The 23,650-nt window shown below is 45.3% G+C and overlaps 1 protein-coding gene across 4 annotated transcripts in view; it reads right to left on the bottom strand.

The window, feature by feature from the left end:
- Window positions 1-23,650, bottom strand: part of LOC144695990 (transcription factor HIVEP3-like) — a 425,012-nt gene that overhangs the window by 204,321 nt on the left and 197,041 nt on the right. Inside the window, exon 1 of one of the 4 annotated variants that reach the window (XM_078567138.1) lies at window positions 2,348-2,445. The exons of the other annotated variants lie outside the window; for them this stretch is intronic. The gene's annotated coding sequence lies outside the window, so the exon portion shown is untranslated. Of the gene's footprint in view, window positions 1-2,347; window positions 2,446-23,650 lie in introns of those variants that run through there. 4 annotated transcript variants of the gene reach the window in all.

Genomic DNA, 23,650 nt, shown 5'->3' with positions numbered 1-23,650 from the left:
GGTCATTTTTAGAGAGGACGTTCCTTCCAAGGAGTGACACTTTCAGAAAAGAGGCTCCACGTGAGGAATGAACTTTTAGAGGGAACTCTCCCAGGGCATAGTGACAGTTTCAGAAAGGACACACCTCATGTTCTGGTCATTGATCACATTATTGTTTGTGGGAGCTTGCTGTGTGCAAATTGGCTGTCATATTTCCTACATTACAACAGTGAATACACTTCAAAAGTACTTCACTGGCTGTAAAGGCTTTTGGATATTCTGAGGTCATGAAAGGCGCTATATAAATACAAGTTTCTTCATTCCTACAACACATTCTTTGACCCACACTCCCATTATGTGAGAGCCTGTGTCGGGAGTGAAGTCTCTGAAGGTTGATCCTGTGGTCAGCGCACAGCACAATAAATACATAAAACAATTCTGTGAATAGGGCCAAAGGCAGGAATTTCACCCTACCTATTTGCTGATGTGTAGAAATGGCCCCTGGATGCGAGTTGGTGGGCTATGATGTCACGAGAACCCCTGGAATGAATTGCAGCTTTGTGGCTTCCTTCACAGTAGTTTCATTATTTCAGCCAGGCAACGGAAAACTAGCAGGACTCAAGACAAAAGGGCAAGAATTTCCTTTAAGGCCCGTCCCACCCCTGCATGGTAGAGTTCACTTTGCTATATAATGAGAAGAGTGGAGGGTGTGATAAATTAAAAAGATCATTATCACTGATGATTTTCTCACAGAAAATTTATATTTCAGCAGGCAAATGGCATAATTCAAAATGTGCTGCAAACCGCTAATTGCGCATCGTGCTCTACGTGGTGAGCAGTCAACAGAAGGAAAAGCTTGGCATAGGTGGAGGAACACATGCCTTGTGTGCATCAAAGAGCACATACACAGCGGCCATTTCTTGCACATTAATCAAGATCACACCTCGGTAAATAATTTTGTAATAATTGCAAATCATTTGATGTGTTGGTAAAACACCACAAGAGAAAATGACAGTGCAAACAAGCTCCAACCACCAGATAGATGGAAAGAAGTTTGTTCTGCTCACCGATGCATAAGCAGACTCGGCTGCTGCCACCCACATGCTATCTTTTCATCCCGGCACAATGCTGAGGCTTTGTCTTCGATCCACCATTCATTCACAGCGAGATATCGCTTCCAGTAATCATAGCTAGCCCAAACAGCAGTAGAGAAAAAACATTTAATCAAGCCTGGGTTTCCATTCTGCTGGCAATAAATAAGCTCATTTTCTGAGTCTAATTCTGGCCTCATGCGCGTTCCCTGATTTTCATCACTCCACTGTGACCGTGCCTTCAGCTGTCTAGATCTTAAGTTCTGGAATTTCTTCCATAATCCGCTCAGTCTTTCTCCCCCCCCGTGAATTTTCTCTGTGAATGGTGATGAACAACCAAACAACCAATGGAAGGAGGAGAAGGCTCCATGAATATTCCTATCCTCAACGATGGAAGAGCCCAGCATGAGTACAAAAGGCAAGGTTGAAGTGCTTGCAACTACCTTCAGCAAGAAGTGCCCAGTGGATGATTCATCTCACCTCTTGCTGGCCCCACCATAACAAACAGCAGTCTTCAGTCAATTCGATTCACTCTATATGACATAAAAAAATAGCTGAGAGCACTGCGTGCAACACTACAGCGACAACGCCTGCATTTATCTGACAGATGTCCGGCCATCCGTCCAGCTTGCTTTTGTTGATACAGTTGCCAGATGGCCTCATTATGAATGCTTGGCTGAGCTCAAAGACTGAGTAATGCATCCAGCTTTGTGGGGGTGTTGTTTACACAGCTTGAAAGGGACTTCTAGCTTCATTTGATTCAGTGTTTTATAAGTTTATAATAATTTTATCTTTCTTTGAAGTAGTTTCTAAATACCTGTTTATTTGGACAAGGTTAAGAGGTGCTAAAAGGATTAAAGGTTTCTTAAAGGAGAGTTTCACTGCCATTGTATGATTGACAGTTTTATGAGAGTTTTTGAATGGCTGATTGAAATGTTCATGAAATAAAAAAAACAAATGTTTGCCAGTGTTATTATATGGCTCATTGGTTGTGTACCTAGTCCATACTGGAAGAGTTTCTTAGCAGATGTCAGAATATTAAATCAATGTGAAAATCAAAACAGTGTCCTTTACATACATTCATATCTGATTGCAGAAGAGGACTTTGTCCACTGGAGAAAGGACTCTAATGCATCTGAACCTTTACGCAGTGCTGATCAATTTAATGGTTTCTTACCTTTTAACGACAGAGCCCTATGGTCAGTTACTGTAATGAAAATATACTTAAATCATCAAACCACCATTACATTATGAAGCTGAAGAGCTTTTGAACTTACCCATCAAAATGTGCCCAAATCCACAGCAGGCTCCCCCACAGTTCATGAACTGACTTGCCTGGCACAGTTCCCACAACTTTCAGGAACCCAGCCACCTTCACAAAAATAGCAACGAAAGGGAAAATTGAATTTACAGTAGGCACTTAAATAGCAAACCCAATGTCACTTTAGGTGAGCATCAGGTTGCGACCTATCAGCTGTACCAAACTGCCAAAAAAATGGTAGGCGATGGAAATTGGAGGGTATGTCTAAAAATGCAGCCTCACTCCCCTCCTTCCAACACGGGCTTGCTCAGCGTCGGGAGACATAAATGTAGCCCTGTGTGTTCAGGTATTGGGAGTGGGCCTTTAACTTGCAACCAACTGACCCAAGCAAATGCTCGGCATAGATTTAAAAGGGAAAGGTTCAGGCTGGCATGTCCATTTTGGAGGATGATGCAAGTAAGTTGAGAAATGTAACTCACTATGATAGATTGTTTGATCCTCAAGTAACTTTTCACATGAAAGATTTTTTGGTTAGATAAAGTTATATAGGATATACAATACAAAAACAGGCCATTCAACCTAACCAATCCATCCTTGAATTTATGCTTCACTGAAGCTGTCTCCCTCAATGTTTGTGCCATGAAGAAGCCATTTCAGTGCAGAACCAAAACAGGTTGACAATCTCAATTTTCCACTCTCTCTGTCCCTGCACAATTCAGGATACAATAGTTCCCACCTTTACGAATTCTTACAATATGGAAATGCCAATAAGCAAGGCATCTAATGGTGTTTGCCATTAGTTAAAGTTGCCCCAGCACCCTTCGGCTCAAAAATTAATTCCCACAAAATTTCTTAAAATGCAAGCGGATAACAGTGGAATGAGGGAAACAAGGCATGTGGGACCTGATACCCAAGGCAGGTTTCTCCTTAACCAGTGAGGTTTAAAGATTCGGAAATCAACACAGGAAAAACTGAGAGGGGGGAGGGGGGGGAGAAATTAAGGGGGGATGAATTCAATGTCAAATCAGATACAGAAAGTGAAATAGACAGGAAAAGATTGAATTAAGGGAGGGAGTAAAAAGAGCCAGAAAGGAAAAGTAAGATCTTATTTTAAATTGACATTTTTAAAATCTCCCCCAAAATTCAAAACTTTAAGGAATGAGAGGCCACAGTTGCAATAGTTAATTTTCAGTGCCACAGAGATCGATAGGCAGCAATTAATACGTCTTATTATGTCATTATCCTCTTTTGGATGAGACATTAAACCAAGGCCCCCTCTGCCTTCACATGTGGACTTAAACGATCCAGCACTGCTTTGAAGAAGAGTAGGGGAGGTATCCTGGTGACTTGGCCAATACTTATCCCCAAAGCAGCATCGCAAAATCAGATCAAAAATAAACAGCGAATCTCAGGGCGGGGACGCTGTTTTTGCAAGGCGAACAGAGCGGCGCAACTTGCGCTGCAACTTTTGGGTATTAACATTGAATCGTGCACCTGCCCTGCACCTGAAGATGCTGTATCGCTTACCACAGCAATTTGCATTTATATAGCATCTTTGACCCCAAAAACACACCCCAAGGCACTTTCCAGGAGGGAGGGGGAATTATTAAATAAAACTTGACACGGGGCCACGAAAGGAACCAGGTGGCCAGAGAGATAGGTTTAAAGCAGCATCTTAAAAAGAGCAGAGCAAGGCGGAGAGGGAATTCCGGAGCCTGGAGAAGAGACAGCATTTTCTGGTGCAATAAAATTGCGCCCTTCTGTTGTTTGTTTTTTTTTCCAAATCAAAAGACACACACTTAATGCAATGAAAGGGTTAAAGCTGCCTGAGTTTCTGACTGCTGTCCAGTAGGACAGCGGAAGGAAAACACTGACTAAGGGAACACTCCACACACACACGCACCATGCCTGCTTGACAATCTGATTTACGACGCAACGAATCCCTCTTTCTGACGTGTCTTTTGGCAGCTCTCAAACGCAAGGATTTTCCCAGTCGGGGACCTTTCCGGCTGATTACATTTGCGTAATGGTCTCAAGCCAGGTATTCCCCCCCCCACCCCACCCAACCACCACCTCCCCTTTTTTTTGTGTCTTTTTTCTTTCTCTTAATGAATGGGAATTCAATGGGCAGGAAGTGTTCAATGTTTTACCCTGTGCAGGACAAAACTTGCCAATTTTTCTCCCCCTCACCCAGCAGGGGACATGACCTCAACCCAGTTCAGGCAGGGACGAGAGCAATCCAGCCTTGTTTTCATGTCATGTGTAATTAAGCATGCAGCATGCATTCCTATCCCTCCACCCCCCCGCCACCCCTCCAAGCACACGCTCTTAACAGCTTCGTCGCTGTCTCTCCTTCAACCTCTGAGTCGAAGTTAAGACATGGAAGATAAAAGCAAAAAAAAACTGCGGATGCTGGAAATCCAAAACAAAAACAAAAATACCTGGAAAAAAACTCAGCAGGTCTGGCAGCATCTGCGGAGAGGAACACGGTTAACGTTTCGAGTCCGTATGACTCTTCAACAGAACTAAGTAAAAATAGAAGAGAGGTGAAATATAAGCTGGTTTAAGGTGGGGGGGGGGGGGGGGTGGGACAGGTAGAGCTGGATAGAGGGCCAGTGATAGGTGGAGATAGCCAAAAGATGTCATAGACAAAAGGATTCCATTTTTACTTAGTTCTGTTGAAGAGTCATATGGACTCGAAACGTTAACTGTGTTCCTCTCCGCAGATGCTGCCAGACCTGCTGAGTTTTTCCAGGTATTTTTATTTTTGTTTAAGACATGGAAGAACTAGTTTAGTCATCAGATCTCCTAGTGTTAATGTCATGCTAATGATTGTTTTACCTTGCCCCAATTTTCTCCTCCCCTCTTCTGAAGACGCCAAGCTACAGCACGGATTATTGACAGCGGCTATCCGAGGTACCGCTATTCAAGTGTCTGCTATTTACATGTATCAACAGAGTCTGGGGGGGGGAGACAGGGTGCGAGTTTAAGCCTGTAGGTTATACATTAAAATACCCCAGGCTACTTACATACCCAGAAAGCTGCTTGCATCCCACTGATTCTGATTTTAACAGACGCCTCTAGACAAGGGACTAAGCTGCCTGTGCAATGCTAGAGGGGGCAGGGGATGGGGTACACGATTTACATTGGTTAATTATGTTCTGATGATCAGACCCCACAGCAATTTGACCTTCGACCTGAACGGTGAAGCCCTTCCTCCAAACTTCCTTGAGTTTTGGTGACCAAGGGCTGCCACAATTTTCCCGGAAGTTAGGAATCGGGTCTCACCAGTGGGTTGCCAGCCTATCAATAAAACTATAGCGATTAAAATTGCAGTGGCCTTTTATTGCCGCAGATGGACAGACAACTAGTGGAAAACCTACTGTTGCCAACTCCCATTGGACGTATTCCTGGAGGTTTTATTACATGACCTCCAAATGCCCCACTCGGTAGAACAGTTTTTTTTTCCTTCCCAGCTCCAATATGAACAGAAGGGCACAATGAAAATGAAGGAAACATTTTTTTTTCCTCCAGGTTAATCCTGGATGTCCATTCCTTTACTGTCATTGAGTGAAAATCTCAGAACTAATGGCGCTCTGGGTGAACCTACAGCACACAGGCTGCAGCAATTCAAGGTGGTGGCTCACTACTACCTTCTCCAGGGCAATTAGGGATGGGCAACAAATGCTGGCCTTGCCAGCGGCACTCACAACCCAAGAATGAAAGTAGCAATTTCCTGCCAGAATGTCACTGCTGGTTCGAATCTCTCCCACCATATTGACCAGTTAGTCAATTACAAGAATCAAACAATAACTGAGCCTCACCTTATCCAATGTCTGTTTTTGACCAGGAGACACTGGTGAGTGATTGAATGGAATAGGGACAAAAATCCTACTGTATAACATAGCTCAATTAATAATTTTAAATTTAAGATGGATAGATTGTTAGACAAGCTCATAAAAGGATTTGGAGCCAAAGCATGTGGAAAGGAGTTAAGACACTGATCAGACTTGATCTCGTTGAGCACCAGAACAGGCTCAAAGGGCTGAATGGCCTCCTCCTGCTCCTATGTTCTTATAACAATAGCTGTCTAAGCGTTAAGCCCATCATTGAAAACATGGTCAACAGAAAATTATTGGAGCCAGGGAGATAATAAACAACATTAATAAATTTAAAGTGAAGCTAAATAAACCCATGAGGGGGAAAGGAATAGAATGATACACTGACAAGAGTTAGAGGAAATAAGGTTTCCTGTACATTTTATGTAATACTCAAGTGTTTCACACAGGAGAGATGGATGGCAAAACAGTAGAAGAATTAAAGCAGTTGACTGTGCAAACAGTTGAAAAGGGAAGTTCTGAGGAGGCATTTGCCCGGCACGGAGAGAAATAGCAAGGCCAAGGTGTTTAGGGAGAATAGATCGAGAAGACTGAAAGATCTGTGAGGTGTGTGCAATGGAGCCAAAAATCCCAACAACAATGGCATGAGAAGATCTGGCTAATAAACAGTTGTATTGATATGTCAACTTCACCGATGTTGAAGGCTAGAGATTGATTAAGCTATTAGAAATATATGCATATGTTGGGGAAAGAGATGGAAATGCGTGCTACACGCTTAGTTGCACATGATAGAAAAACAAGGGTGGACTACTCTCATCTTCAACTGAACTGCTTTGAGGTCATGTCCTGTTGGGGAAAACAGATATGTTTTGTCATTGAGTTCCTTTTCATTGAGAGCGAGAGAGAAACAAAAGGGGTGTTTCTGACTGAAAGACCATTTCACAGATGTAATCAGCACTGGGGCAAAGTCTATTCTGAGTAAGAGTAACCAGCATATCTCAAAAATAAATTAAATCCTTCCTTCATCCAGTTTTCTTCTGATGGGAGGCAATTTAAAGGAAAAACAGCCAAGCTTAACATTAAATCAGCACCTCAAACAATACAAGCAGCTCAACTCTTTTAAAAGCTTTGTTTAAAACACAGGTAAATATTTAGTTGGGTCTAGGGCCACAGGCTAGTGTAAAAGATGAAAGCATTTGACTATCACATATCTCAAAAGCACCCCAAAACAATTCACACAGAATGAATTGCATTGTTTAATCACTATTGTGGCCATTTTGCAACAGCAATGAGTTGAATAAGCAATTAAGCTGTTTTTGGTGGTTTTTGTGGGAGGACACCAGGAGGATTTCTTCAAATATTGCCATCAGATCTTAACCCGACCACCAGACCACATAAGGGGAACCTTGTGCAAAGGAGGCCAGAATCCTTGACTCCAGCCCAGCCAAATCTTCAGAAGCCAGAACAAACAACGTGCCTCCAATAACTAACTGCGTGACGCCATGGCTGTGAACCTAATGTGTCAAGGCGTTGCACTCAAGGCAGGAGTGTGATCGAAATCTCACCACTTGTTTGCAACTGCAAAATCATTCAGGACAGAACAGCTTCCTTGACCAGCAACCCCCTGCCACAAGACTCCATATCCACCCCACCCTCACCAGTACACCGTTGCAGCAACCAGAGGGAATATTCAGTAAAACTTGGAAATAACTGGTTCTGGTCCGAATTGCCTTGCCTTCCTGAAAATGGAATTCCAATGGTACTGGTGCCAGTGGTACAGGTTTTTGATAATTTTGAACTCTTTTTCTTTCTGGCACAGTGGCAACCAGGTGACTCCCAACAATATCAATAAGAGGGACCGAACAATGTCATGGAAATGTTTTTGCCTTCAAGATTTCTCCATTCTGACTTGCATATATTCTACTGGTTAATACGCTGGAACTCCCGACCTAACAAAACCATGGAGAGCCATGACAATGAGGACTGCAGCAGTTCAAAGAGGCAGCTCTTTTCACAGCCTTCTCATGCCAACTGGCAATGAGCAATAAATGCGGTGTTGTCCACACCTTCAGAACCAATTTTTGCAAAGCAACGATTAAAAATGTGCGACATTCCCAGAAAAATAAGCATACAAATTTTAAAAACTTTTGACTTAATTTTTTTTTATTTCTACTGCTTGTTATTGTCACAGGATTGTGGAAATCAATACAACTGTGCTTCTTAATATATCCAAAATATATTCCAGGTGGGCAGCATGGAAATATGTGCAGCAGTCAAAACTAGGAGTGATGATGTCACTTAATAACACAGAAACAAGAGCCTCATATTAATGTATACTTTGGTAGCAGGGAGCGTTTATCACTATAAGACTGAAATACTCAGTCTTTTGCTATGAACCCTGGATAGCAAGAAATCATCAGCACCTCATAAACCAAGCCTAGTAACAGTGGTATTTGTTTTTTTTTTAAAACTAACAGGGTATTACAAAATAACAACAGCAGCTTGCATTTATATAGCACCCTAACATTCACAGGTTGTCAAACAAAATATGACACGGAAGCGCATATGGAGACTGGTGAATAAAAATTTAAGCTAAGAATTAGGATTCAAAGAGCTTCAGAGGAGAGGGAGACAACAGAAGCAGAGAGGGCTGGGGAGGGATTTGCAGAGTTTTGTGCCCTTGTGGCTGAAGGTACATCCACCCAATGGTGGAGCGATGGAAATCAGGGTTGTGCAAGAGGCCAGAAATGGAGGAGCGCAGTGAGCTCAGAGGGTTATAGAAATGGAGGCGGCTTCAGAGATAAGATGAGACAGTGTGATTCTTGAAAACAAGGATGAAAATATTAATGCTGGGGCATTGCCAAACCAGAAGCTAATGTAGGTCAGCAAGCACAGGGGTGATGGGTGAACAGGACTTGGAGTGAGTTGGGATACGGGCAGCAGAGTTTTGAATGAGCTCAAGTCTACAGAGGGCGCAAAGTAGGAGGCTGGCCAGGAGAGCATTGGAATAGTCGAGTCCAGGGGTGACAAAGTTGTGGATGAAGCAAATACTGACCACTCCTCTCTGTCCACTGAGAGACAGGCAATGAATTCTACATGCAGGGGGTTTTAGGATAAGCTTCTGGCACAAGGTTTCAAACTTCTTGTTTTGCATTTATTTAGTTGTGTGCAGATCACAGACAGCTTAGTTCCTGTGAAATGGCTTCAGAGGCCTCTTAAGAGCTGAGGGAAAGCCCCTGGGCTCTGACTCTCAGTTACACCCATGAAGTCTGTACCTCAATAATACCGTAACTGGCAGATTCTACCGAAGCCTGGGAAGGAATCAGATAACAAGACGGCCCCGCAGAAATGGAAACTTCTAATTCTGTCCTGTCTATCAGTTAGATGGGGAAGATGTGTATCTGTCATCCCCAAGTAGTTAATACTGATGTCAGTAGAAAGAAAGGAAATTTGATAACAAATTCATTTTCGCCGACACTATCTTCAGGGGATTCCCCTTGCAGTAAGAATGCAGGAACAGGAGCAGACATTCAGCCCCTCAGTCCTGTCATGCCATTCAGTTAGATCACGGCTGATCTGACCGTAACTACATCCATCCGCCTGATTCCCTAACCTTAATTACATTTGCCTAAAAAAATGAACCATTGATCCCAGATTTAGAATTTTCAATTGACTCCTTCCCTCAGCAGCTTTTTGGGGGATAGAATTCCGGGGGTAAAATTTTTAGCTTGGCTGGTGGGTGCACCCCCGACCTGACCGAGCGTAAAATGACGCGCAATGACGTTGGGCGAGCGTCCAGACGTCATCACGCACTCGCGTGATATTTTGGTTGGCAGGCGCATGCCAGCAATTAAAAGGCTTATTAAGGCCATTAAAAAGTTAATTAGAAGAAATTTTTCGCTGTCCGTCCAACCTTACAGTTGGCGGGCAGGAGAAAAGGCCAAGCGGCCTTTGCACTTTTTTGGAAACCTCATCCACGGGTGGGATGAGGTTTCCGAAAGCAAATAAAACTAAAATAAAAACTTTTAAGTTTTCATTAATAACATGTCTCTGCTGGGCACAGGGTCACATGAGGGGACACGTTTCATTACATTTTAATTCCCTTCGTTTTTTTTAAAATCACACTTCATCGCCCTGTGCCTCAGGAAGATTTGCAAATGGCACTCGCGCGCATGCGCCAAGGTCACGCTCGCCCCACTCACACTCCTCCCCCAGCCTGCACAGGCAGCGTTGAATGCTGCCACTCGCGTTTCACACTGGGCAGGCCTTAATTGGCCCGCCAGTGTGAAATTGCTTTCCAGCCCCAATCGGGGGCAGCGGTCAGCTTCCCGACCGCCCCCACTGACCCCGCCCGATATGGGTGAAATTCTACCCCAGGTTTCCGCTACTCTGTGTGAGGAAGTGCTTCCCCACATCACCCCTCAACAGCCTGGCTCTAATTTAAAGGTTTTACTTCTTGGTGTTGCACTCCCCTTACCAGAGGAAGTAGTTTTTCTCCATGTACCCTGTCAAAGCCTTTAGTCACCTTCAACACCTCAATTAGTTCACCCTTCGTCATCTATACAAGGGAATACAAGCCTGTCCTCCTAATTTAATTCTTTTGGTCCCAAGGTGTAACTCATTCAGGCTGGCAGTCAGAAGGGAAAGGGTGGGAAGTATTAAACTCAGCTTAGCTCAGCTGAGAGCACTTTTGACTCTGAGTCACTGACCCACTGTTTGTCGCTTTAACTCATCTTCTCAACTTGGATGCTGCCTTGCTTTAACTGCAGGCCTCGATTTAGATTTCTCAGTGACCGAGAAAAAATGGCACAATTCAGGCAAATGATCTCAACTTCACGCGCACGGCTGCAGCAGGTGCTTCAGATGGAACAATGTGGGGTGGGGTAGGAGTTAGAAAGGGGAGAATTATGCATGATTCTTTAACCATCAACCTGTACAGCAAACGCAATGCTTACAGCTGAGCATTCAAGCCAGCATTCACACCCTAGTTCAAAAGATTTCCACAACAATAATTTACATTTATATAATTCCTTTAACATAGTAAAATGTCTCAAGTCGCTTCACAGGAATGGTTATCAAACAGAATGTGAGACAGCCACATTAGGAAAGTTTAGGACAGGTAAACAAAAACTTGGTCGAAATGTAGATTTTAAGGAGCATCTTAATGGAGAGAGAGAGGTGGAGATACAGAGGTTTAAGGAGAGAATTCCAGAGCTTAGGGACTCAGGGAATGCAGGCATTGCTGCCAATGGCAGTGCAAAAAAAGTTGGGTTGCATTAGAGGCCAGAGATGGAGAAACAGCTTCAAGGCTTGTAGGAGTGGAGAAAGTTAGAGGGTGCAGAGAGAGAAAATATTACTGCTTGCCATCAATCACATTTTTCTTCCTGTCTAATTATGTATTACTTGGATTATTTTCAAAAAGTTATTTTTAAATCTTTGCTGCAATTTAGTTTTTCACAATTCTGACCTTTAGTTTACTTCACTTTTTTTAAAAACTCATCATGAGTTGTTTTGCACTTTCAGTACTTTGCTTGTAAAACCCTAACAATGGAATTTTCCTCCAGTACAATGAAAATGGGAGGGTGGGAAATTCCACCCGAGGCACCTCAAAGACAACACAACTGAGCTACAGCATAGGTTTGACAGCAAACAATGAATGTTTCAGTGCTTTAGGTGGTCAGATTGTGTGATTCTTCTGTTTAATGCCGAAGTTCTGTGATTATTGTTTCTGTTCAAAGATTTACTTCAGTAACAAACTGGAATAAGCGGTTGAGAGTGAAACTCTTAATTAAACCCAAGCTCTTTATAGTATGGGACACAAACAGCACCAAGCACATTTCACATTTTCAGAATTTCCTCCCCTCCCTCACTCCAGTAATGTGTGGACTCTTACCAATGGATGGTTCCATGGGCTACTGTTGCTCTCTATTACTTTAACCAACTGACCACTGTTTGTTTTGTGAGCCACAGCAGTAAGTACCCGTGTGCTGTTCCACCACGTACATTAGCTGTGACTCAGTGGGTAGTACTCTCGCCTCTGAGTCAGAGGATCATGCATTCAAGCCCCACTTCAAATACTTTAGCAGGTAATCCAGGCCAATGCTTCAGTGAAGTACTGAGGGAGCACTGCACTATTGTTGGTGCCGTCTTTCAGATAAGACATTAATCTGAGACCCTAACCATCCTCTCAGGTGCATGTATAACATCCTGTAGTACTATTCTGAAGAAGAGCAAGAGAGTTCTCCCGGGGTCCTGGTCAATATTTATCCCTCACCCAACTTTGCTCAAATCGAATGATCTGGTAATTATCCTATTGTTGTTTGTGGGAGCTTGCTGTGTGCAAATGGGCCATCATGTTTCCTACATCACAACATTAGGGGAGGTGGTGGCCTAGTGTTATTGTCACCAGACTAGTAATCCAAAGCTTTGGGGTCCTGAGTTTGAATCTCACCATGGCAGATGGTGAAATTTGATTTCAATAAAAAAAAAATCTGCAATTAAGAGTCATTAAAACCATTGTCGATTGTCGTAAAAACCCATCTGGTTCACTAATGCCCATTAGGGAAGAAAATCTGTCATCCTTACTTGGTCTGGTCTACATGTGCCACTGACCCACAGCAATGTGGTTCACTCTGAAATGCCCTCTGAAAATTCCCACAGAAGGAGCTAGCACCCAGTGTGTTAACTGTAATCTGCAGAATAAACAGCAACTACTGCACAGTGACCACAACCAATCTAGGAAATGGCACTTACTTTAAATTGGCACTTTGTCCTTCTTAAGGATGGCACGATTTCATGGGGACTGAGTGATGCTGTGTGCTTGCATTCTGACCTTTCACTGCTGAACCTGAGTTCAAATCCAACTGAAACCACAAGAATGAAAGTTTGCAGTCACTGCTGACTGCAGGGATCAGAAGTGGAATGTATTGAAGTGGAATGGCAATCCAGTTCACAATGGCCTGGCACCATGAGACAAGCTGCCTGCGACTTGATGTGCATTGGCAATCTCACCCAGACTTGCTAAAAGGATGTCTGGTAAAGTAGTATCAGGCTATGGGGCAACCTACTGAGGTGCAATATAAATCAGGACAAACTACTAGAATATTTTTATTTCAATATCATTGTTGTTACTCAACAATTGAGACCAGCTGTGTTTGAGAGTGAGTGAGGAGACACCTAGCATGAGAGTGAGGAATCACGAGAATGAGCGGGGAGTCACCGAGAATGAGTGAGGCATCATGGGAATGAGAGGGGAGTCACCAAGAATGAGCGGGGAGTCACCGAGGGTGAGTGAGGGGTCACCAAGAATGAGCGAGGAGTCACCGAGAGTGAGTGAGGGGTCACTGAGAGTGAGTGAAGGGTCACCATAAGTCAGTGAGGTGACCCAAGTATGAGAGTGAGTGAGGAGTCACTGAGAGTAAGTGAGGGGTCACCGAGAGTGATTGAGGCGACCCAAATACAAGAGTGAGTGAGGAGTCACTGATAATGTGAGAAGTCACCGAGGCTGAGAGTGTGAGTGAGGAATCAAGAGAAAAAAGAAAATGAAGCCCAAAAGGGATATTAACTTTTTAATCAGACTGTTTTTGATAACTCCTTGATTTTTCAGAGTGCTTCTCATGATGAAATAGCAGCTTCACAATTGAGTTATCAGTTTCCCTGGAACTCGGAAAGTCTTTGTTCAAGTAAACAGTTTTCTGGCCGTTTCATAATCTAGTAATTACATCTTGGTTTTAAAATATATACATTATATACAAATGGAAAACAGATGTTGTGAAACCGCCGTGGTTTTAGCTGGCATGGGTGTGTGCACATTAAGAAATCCCAGTATTGGCCAAAATCTTTGAAATTTTAGCAATGATTTTCTGTCCGTGTTTTCTTTGAAACCAGACTAGAGTTAGTTCAAATGAACAGGATTAGATGTGCACTTTCCCCACACTATGTTTCAATTCATTGTGACACTGTTCACAAATAAAATAGACTTTCTTCTTAAAAAAAAATCACTCATTATTTTACTCCAGGTTTTGCTCACAGCAGTCTCCTGGAGATTAATCTGCAATTCGTAGAGACTCCAGGACAATCCTCAAGGATTGCTAACTCTGGTGTGGGCAGAAGGGTAATGAGCAATGTAAATGACGGGGAATTCACATCAGTGTCAACTCTTTCCGACTGTCACAGAATGCTTCCTTGTAGATGGTGTGTTGCAAATGCCTTTTCTGTCATTCTCTGCTACTGAAACCCTCATATATACATTCGTTACCTTGAGACTCCACTATTCCAATGTACTCTTGACTGGTCTCCCACTTCCTACCCTCCGAAAACTTGAGATCATCCAACACTCTGCTGCCTGTGTCCTAACTCACAGTGAGTCCCATTCCACGATCACTCCTGTGCTCACTGACCTATATTGTACCCAAGCAAGTAATGTTTCAATTTTAAAATTCTCATTCTTGTTTCTGAATCCTTCTAGGGCCTTGTCGCTTCCTATCACCGTAACCTCCTCCAGCACCACAACCTCAGACAGCTGCACTCCTCTAATTCTGGCCTCTTGTGCATCCCCACTTTTATTAATCCACCATTGGTGGCTGTGCCACCAGTTGCCTAGGCCCAAGCTCTGGGATTCTTGCCTTTCATCTCTCTGCCTCTCTACCTCGCTTTTCTCCTTTGTGAGACTCCTTAAAACCTTTCACCAAGTTTTTGGTCATCTGACCTAATATCTCCTTATGTGGCTCAATATCATATTGGTTTTATAATGCTCCTGTGAAGCACCTGGAGAAGTTTCATTATGATAAAGGTGCTATATAAATGCAAGCTGTTGACGTTGCCTGCCAGCTAAAGGTAATCAGAAGTCAGCATTTGTTGGGAGCCTCTACTCTCCTGATCGTAGCCTCCTAATTTACTGCCTTCCCCACGTACCAGCTGGATGAGATGGCACAAAGACAGAAATTCATCAGTGTGAATGAAACCACTCCCTGCCTGGACACGACAATTAATAGTTAGACTGAAAAAGCGCAGAGACAGGTGTGATCACATATTCTGATTAGGCCAAGGTGTGAATATAACTTACAGTTTTTTTTAAGCATGGATTTCTCTTTATAATATAATAGAAGCCTTGAGTGAAATGTGCAGTTTTTGCAAGTGTCACTTGCTTCCTTTAACACATGGCCTTTCAAATTATGGTGTCAGCACACCTACCATGGTATAATCAGTCTCACCATGAGCAAGACCATTCGTGCCACACAAGTGCCAGGCAATGATCATCTCCAACAAGAGAGAATCCAACCATCACCCCTTGACAGCCAATGGTATTATCATCAATGAATCCCCTACTATCAACTTTCTGGGGGTTACCATTGACCAGAAACCTGAGCTGGACTAGCCATATAAATACTGTGGCTACAAGGGCAGGTCAGAGGCTGGGAATTCTGCAGAGAGTAACCCACCTCCTGATTCCCTAAAGACTGTCCACCATCTACAAGGCACAAGTCAGTAGTGTGATGGAAGACTCTCCACTTGCCTGGATGAGTGCAGCTCCCACAACACTCAAGAAGCTCAACACCATCCAGGGCAAAGCAGCCCGCTTGATTGGCATCCCAAAACCACCTCCAACATCCATTCTCTCCACCAACGACGTACAGTGGCAGCAGTATGTGCCATGTACAAGCTGCACTGTAGCAACTAAACAAGGCTCCTTCGACAGCACCTTCCGAATCTGCGACCTCTATCACCTAGAAGGACAAGAGCAGCAGATGCATGGAAACACCACCACCCGCAAAGTTTTCCTCCAAGCCACTCACCATCCTGACTTGGAATTATATCTCCGTTCCTTCACTGTCGCTGGGCCAAAATCCTGGAACTCTCTCCCGAGTAGCACTGTGGGTGTACCTACACCACATGGACTGCAACGGTTCAAGAAGGTGGCTCACCACCACTTTTCCATGGGCAATTAGGGATGGGCAATAAAAATGCTGGCCTAGGCAGCGGTTCCCACATCCCGTGAAAGAATTTTTAAAAAAATCTCCATTTATGTTTCAATCTATATGTACATGTATCTTATATCTATACAGCAGGGAGCAGGTGACTTCTTCCGGTGTCATGGCCAATATTTATTTCTCAACCAATCTAGTAATTATCATACTGATGTCTGTGGAAGTTTGCTGTGCACAAATTGGCTCCCACTGGTAACAGTTCCATTACACCAGTGACTACACTTCAAAGGTACTTTGGCTGTGAAGCACTTTGGAATGTCCCACAGTCATGAAAGAGGCAATATAAAGGCAAGTTATTTCTTCGTGTGACTGTATACATGTTTGTGTCTTACGTTATTTATGTACATTTTTATGTCTGAGATGCATCCTCTGACACTGCGTGTGAAAAACATAAAAAGTAAGACTGTCGAGCAACTAATCGGCATTAAAAGTATTATCTCAGGTAATCTTGATTTTAATTGCATACTTAATTGCTACAGTCACTGCAGAGTCACATATGAGGTTAGGCACCTAATTTCCTGGCCTATTCCCACTGGCTCCACAGTCCCTCATCACCAGCAGAGAGGGTTACCAACCATCCAGGCTTGTCCTGGAGAGTCCAGGAACAAATGATTCGTCTCCTGGCCAGAGCTGTGAGCAAACTGGAGAGAGAAATTGCTTGCATTGTTCTTAAATTTAATTTGAATGCTTTTGTTAGCTGTGAAAATATTGAAGATGGGGAAAGAAGTGCTGTTTGACCAAGTAGACAGGCTGAAGGCCTGGAGACCTCCAGGAATGAGTCCAAACAGACCTAGAAACCTGACCAGCAGGGCCTTGGAACATCAGGCTTTCTGTGAACGCTTAGCTCAATGGTCTCACTCTCGCCTCTGGGACAGACAATTGTGGAGCTCCAATCTAGATACTTGAGCACATAATCTAGGTTAACCATCCAAGGCAGTGCTGAGGGGGGTCTGCAGAAGGAGAACTTGTTCAGACTGGTGCCAACAAGCCCCTTGCACTATTCAAGGCAGAGCAAGAGGAGTTTCCCGATTGGCCAACATTGAAGAGGCCGGAGAAAATGGGATTGGTCTCCTTAGAGTATAGAAGGTTAACGGGAGAATTAACAGAAGAGTTCAAAATTATGAATGGTTTTGATTGGGTAAATAAGGAGAAGCCATTTCCAGGTGGCAGAGGGGTTGGTAACTATAGGACAAAGATTTAAGATAACGAGCAAATGAACCCAGAGGTCAGATGAGGAGAATTTTTTTTTTTAACGCAATGAGTTGCTATGATCCGACTTAGCCTGAAAGGGTGGTGGAACCAGATTGAATAGCAACTTTTAAAAAGCAATTCGATGTATACTTGAAAAGGAAAGACTTGCAGGGCTGAGGCGATCAAGCAGAGAGGGAGGACTAATTAAATAGCATTTTCAAAGAGCCAGCACAGGTAAGATGGGCTGACTTGTCTCCTTCCGTATGAACATTTTCCACTCAAGCCACACACCAACAGAAAAAAACCCATAAGCGGTTTAGTTTCTGTTTATAGGATGCTGCAAGGTTAGAATAGATGCCACTTTGGCTGACATAAGACTCAGCATATTTAAAAATATATAATTCACTGATATGAAGCATACCCATGTGCTTCAATGAAATGGTGAGGCGCTACATTTGTGCAAGTCTGTCTTATCTTAGGGGCCCGAGCTATTCTTCAATTGGAGTTAAGTAAATGCTAGCACAAATTATAAAATGTATTAAGTATTTAATTGCACTGATCCACAGGAAAAAAGTAAGACTTGCATCAGGGCGATACTGTTGATTGAAGGATAAATATTGACCAGGACACCAAAATAATGCCATGGGATCTTTTATATCCACCCAAGCAGGAAGATGGGGCCTCAGTTTAACATCTCATTCAAATGATGGAACCTCTTACAGTGTAGCACTCCCTCTGTACTGCACTGGAGTGTCAGTCTAGGTTCTATTGCACTCAAACCCTGGAGCGGAACTTGAAACTCAGAGGCAAGAGTGTAACCAACTGAGCCACAGTGGACCTTTTTGAATGTAGTCACTTGTAATGTAGGAACAAACAGAATCCCGTCCACTGTTTTCTGTGTCTTAAGAATATCTTCCATGCCTGATTTCTTTAGAGGTAACCATTGGAAAAGATTCAAATAAGTGAAATCAGCATAATGCCAGCTAGTGAGAGAAAGGTATGATTTGGGGATGGTGAGAAGTTTGCGGAGAAACCTGGTTTGAGTTGAGTACAACCGGAGAAGCAGCAGCTGTAATTATGTGGCTGTGAAATTGGGACGATTCATTCTGGATCTGTGTGCTGCTGCCACAGCTGCACTAGGCTGTAGTTGGGCTGCCAACTCTCCAAGATTGCCCTGGAGTGTCTAGGAATTAATCTCAGGGCATGATATGTAACATTGAGTGCTTTTCTTAGTTTCTTTGCACACTTTTGCACGTTACTTGTTGTAACACCGGAGAAGGGAAGAAAAGACGGTTCAATCAAATGGGTTGATTAGAGGGGTGAGGTCATGCAATAAAACCTCCAGAGGCATGTACAACCAAAGTTGATGAGAATTGTCATCTCTAGACTGAAGGCATAATGAAGAAAGTAGCAATTATAAGCAAGTGATTCTCCTGCCTCAGGCAACCTGTGGAAGCATTGTTTACTTTTGGCCACCTTACCACAGCTCTCCCAAATTTTTGTTAGAACACTGAGCTCCAGTGTTCTCCTGCTGTGCACTCTGAACAGGACAACTCGCCATCAAAGCAGAGCACGATATAACCATGCTGACAGACTGTGCTAGTCTAGCGTTATCAGAGACTTTCTGACCCATCCATTTCATGCCATGATGCACCTTTCTGATCCAGTCTCCAATGGTTGCACATGCATAGAATGCACAGCATAGAAACAGGCCATTCAGCCCAACAGATCTCTGCTGGTTTTTATGCTCCACATGCACCTTCTCCCCACCTTCCTACACTTACTCTATCAGCATACCCTTCTATTCGTTCTCTCTCATGTGTTTATCTAGCTTTCACCTAAGTGCATCTGTGCTATTTGCCTCAGACACTCCCTTTGGTAGCATGTTCCACATCCTAATCACTCTCTGAAAAAAAAACTTTCTCCTGAATTCCCTATTAGAGTTATTAATGATTACCTCATATTCATAGACCTCGTTTTAAACTCTGCCATATGTGGAAATGTCACCACCGATAATTAGAGGAGAAGAAACAATCATAGGTTATGGGGAAAGAGCCAGGGAGTGAGATTAGACTTCAAAAGACCTGGCGCAGATTAGATGGGCTGAATGCTGTAGCATTCTATGGGGAGAATTTTCTCCCCGTTGGGCAGGCCGGTTGGGAGCGGGCGCGGGCGGGCGTGGAGCCACCATTTTGCGTGGGAGGGCCAATTAAGGCCCGCCCAGTGTGACCCGCGCCCGGAAGCGCTCAGCGCGACCTGGGCGGGTGTTGGGAAGAGGGAGAGTCGGGGCCTGCGCTCTTTCACGCACATGGAACTGCCTCAGGGAGATTAATTTCATAATATGAACTTTAAATAAAGAACCTATAAAAATAATTTATGCATGTCCTCTCATGTGACAGCGTCACATGAGCCAGGACATGTTTTTCAAATGTTCCAGAAATATTTATTAATGTTGTAAACCCTTCATGAAACCTCATCCCGGCCGTGGATGAGGTTTCATGAAAAATGCGAAGGCCGCTTGGGCTCTTCGCCTGTCCGCCAACCTTAAGGTTGGACAGGCAGCTTTCTCAATTGTCTTAATTGTTTGATTAATGGCCTTAACAGGCCTTCGATAGTCCGGCAGGCGCGCAGCTGACTCTGGTCCGCGCCCGCTGAACGGAAGATCTGAATGATGTGCAGTGACATTGGGACGCACGCCTGAAGTCACCGCGAATCATTTTACGCATCAGCATGCGGGGCCCGCCCCCACAGGCCCAACAGAAGATTCTGCCCTCTATTTCCCTATTGAACCTCTTATTAATTTTAAAGATCTCTATCAGGTCAACTCTTAGTCATCTGTTTCCGAAAGAAACCACAGTTTCAGCCCCGATCACCTTAGAGACCATATTAAGCAGGGGCTGGTCTGTGGCTGCTTCCCCTGATATCGGATATTTGTACTGAATCAACCTTCCCTACACAGAGGCTGAAACAAAGCAGCAGCAATCATTGGGCAATGTGGAGGCTGGACTGCAGGGGTAGTACAGGGTACAGGGGAATGGTCAGACTCGAATGACTATAAAAAGGAAATACAAAAGCATTTTGTGACAATGGGGAGAACTCTGATTTGAGATGAACACCGTCAGGGTGACATTGGGCTATGAATGGGGATATGAATGACTGAGAATTTTACTACTGGAGCTGTAGCTGGCTATTTATAAATTTCAGCGTCTCTCCTCCCACGCACACTTAGTGCCAATAATGTTGCCCCCATATGTGCATTTTATTTTCTTGCATGGAATTGCTTTTTATACAATCCAGGCATGAGAGCACGGATGAGACATAGCATTCATGGCGCCTAGCAACAAAGTGGAAGAGATTTCTGTGGTCTGTGGGAAGGTTATTTCATTGTTACGGAGAGCCTACTACAGATGAGCATAAGTGGGTCAGTGATGAGTCACCTACATGGAAATACAACTACATGTTCAGAGTAGAGGTTTGGGACTCTCAGATTGTTGTAGTTCTTGAGCCCACACTACTACAACCTGTGTGTAGGATGTGCTTCAATTACTCCTGGCAGGCAAGTTTCACTGAACTGTTAGCAGTGGGTGCAGAAATTCGACTGTCATCTCTTTTCTATTTGAAGAAGCACAGGAAGTTCACCCCTCATCCTGGTCAATATATCTCCCCTTCAGCCAACACCCCAGAAACAGGTCATTGACTTCATTGCTGTTTGTGCGATCTTGCTGTATATTAAATGGCTAACACATTCAACTCCTTAAAGCAGTCAGTATATTGAAAAATCGTGAATTGTGCAAAACATTTTCAAACCTTTCAACGATTCAGGTGCTACTTGAACACGAACATTACTTTTTTTTTAAAGCCTAGCTTAACTTAAACGCTTGAGTGGGCCTTGAACTCATAACCTTCTGATTCAGAGTTGAGCATGTTGCTTACTGAACATTCCCTTTCATCCCGTGAATTTTAAAATTCTCAGGCTGGTTTTCCAATCCCTCCATGGTCTCACCCATCCCTATCTCTGTAGCCTACTCCGGCCTTGCAAACCATCCGAGATCTCTGAACTCCTCCAATTCTGGCCTTTTGAGCATCCCTGATTTGAATCACTTCAGCATGTGACTATACCTTCAGCTGCCTGGGAGCTAGTCACTGGAATTCCCTCTCTAAACCTCTCCGTGTCTCTTCTTCTCTAATACCTGCCTAATATAATAATTTTTGTTTTGCACATGCTCAATGAATGAGCTTCCACAGCCCTCTGGGGTAAAGAATTCCAAAGATTCACCACACTCTGAGTGAAGAAATTCCTCCTCGTCCCAGTCTTAAATGGCCTGACCCTTTATCCTGAAATTAGGTTTCCTGGTTTTAGATTCACCAGCCAGGGCCTGGAAGCAACTTTTATCTACATCTACCCTGTCAAGCCTTGTAAGAATTTTGTAAGTATCAATGAGGTCACCTCTCATTCTTCAAAACTCTAGGGAATATAGACCCAGTCTCCCCAATCTCTCCTCATACCCATGCCTGGCCCTTGACTGCACTCGAGACTGCATCCGGGACTGCACTGGGTCTGCACCAGCTCTACCCTCGGGACCACACCTGGGACCGCACCGGGTCTGAACCAGGGACTGCACCGGGTCTGCACCCAGCACTGAATTCGAGACTGCACCTGGGACTGCAACCAAGGCTGCCTTCGAGAATGCACCCAAGACTGCACCCGGGACTGTACCCGGGACTGCACCCGGGATTATACCCGCGACTGCACTCAGGAGTGCACTATGGACTGCACCAAGGATTGCACCCAGGACTGCACCCGGGACTGTACCCGGGACTGTGCCCGGAGCTGCACTCGGGACTGCACCCGGGACTGTGCTCAGGACTGCACTATGGGCTGTACCCGGGACTGCACTCGGGACTGTGCCCGAGACTGCGCTCAGGACTGCATAATGGGCTGCACCCGGGACTGCACTCAGGACTGCACCCGGGACTGCACCCAGGACTGCACCCGGGACTGCACTATGGGCTGCACCCAGGACTGCGCTCGGGACTGCATCCAGGACAGTACCCGGGACTGCACTCGGGACTGCACTCAGAACTGCGCTCGGGACTGCGCTCGGGACTGCGCTCGGGACTGCACCCAGGATTGTACCCGGGACTGTGCTCAGGACTGCACCCGGGACTGTGCTCGGGACTGCACCCGGGACTGTACCCAGGACTGCACTCTAGACTGTACCCGGGACTGCACTCGGGACTGCACCCAGGACTGCACTCGGGACTGCACCCGGGACTGTACCCAGGACTGCACTCGGGACTGTACCCGGGACTGTACCCAGGACTGCACCCGGGACTGCGCTCGGGACTGCACCCAGGACAGTACCCGGGACTGCACTCAGGACTGCGCTCAGAACTGCGCTCAGGACTGCGCTCGGGACTGTACCCGGGACAGTGCTCGGGACTGCACCCGGGACTGCACTATGGGCTGCACCCAGGACTGCGCTCGGGACTGCACCCAGGACAGTACCCGGGACTGCACTCGGGACTGCACTCAGGACTGCACTCGGGACTGCGCTCGGGACTGCGCTCGGGACTGTGCTCGGGACTGCACCCGGGACTGTGCTCGGGACTGCACTCAGGACTGCACTCGGGACTGCGCTCGGGACTGCGCTCGGGACTGCACCCAGGACTGTACCCGGGACTGCGCTCAGGACTGTACCCGGGACTGCGCTCAGGACTGCACCCGGGACTGCGCTCGGGACTGCACCCGGGACTGTACCCGAGACTGCACTCGGGACTGTACCCGGGACTGTACCCAGGGCTGCATTCGGGATTGCACTCGGGACTGTACCTGGGACTGCACTCGGGACTGCACTCGGGACTGTACCCGGGACTGTACCCGGGACTGTACCCGGGACTGCACCCGGGACTGCACTCGGGACTGCACTCGGGGCTGTACCCAGGACTGTACCCGGGACTGCACCCGGGACTGTACCCAGGACTGCACTCGGGACTGCACCCGGGACTGTACCCAGGACTGCACTCGGGACTGCACTCGGGACTGCACCCAGGACTGCACTCGGGACTGCACCCGGGACTGTGCTCGGGATTGCGCTTGGGACTGTACCCGGGATTGCGCTTGGGACTGCGCTCGGGACTGCACTCGGGACTGCGCTCGGGACTGCACTCGGGACTGCGCTCGGGACTGCACTCGGGACTGCGCTCGGGACTGCACTCGGGACTGCGCTCGGGACTGCGCTCGGGACTGCACTATAGGCTGCACCCGGGACGGCGCCCAGGACTGCAACTGGGATGGGACTT

This window comes from Cetorhinus maximus, chromosome 21 (genome assembly GCF_964194155.1).
Source record: "Cetorhinus maximus chromosome 21, sCetMax3.hap1.1, whole genome shotgun sequence".
NCBI classification, from domain to species: Eukaryota; Metazoa; Chordata; class Chondrichthyes; order Lamniformes; family Cetorhinidae; genus Cetorhinus; species Cetorhinus maximus.
The sequence above is the reverse complement of the archived record's forward strand: the minus strand, read 5'-3'. Positions and strand labels throughout refer to the sequence as shown.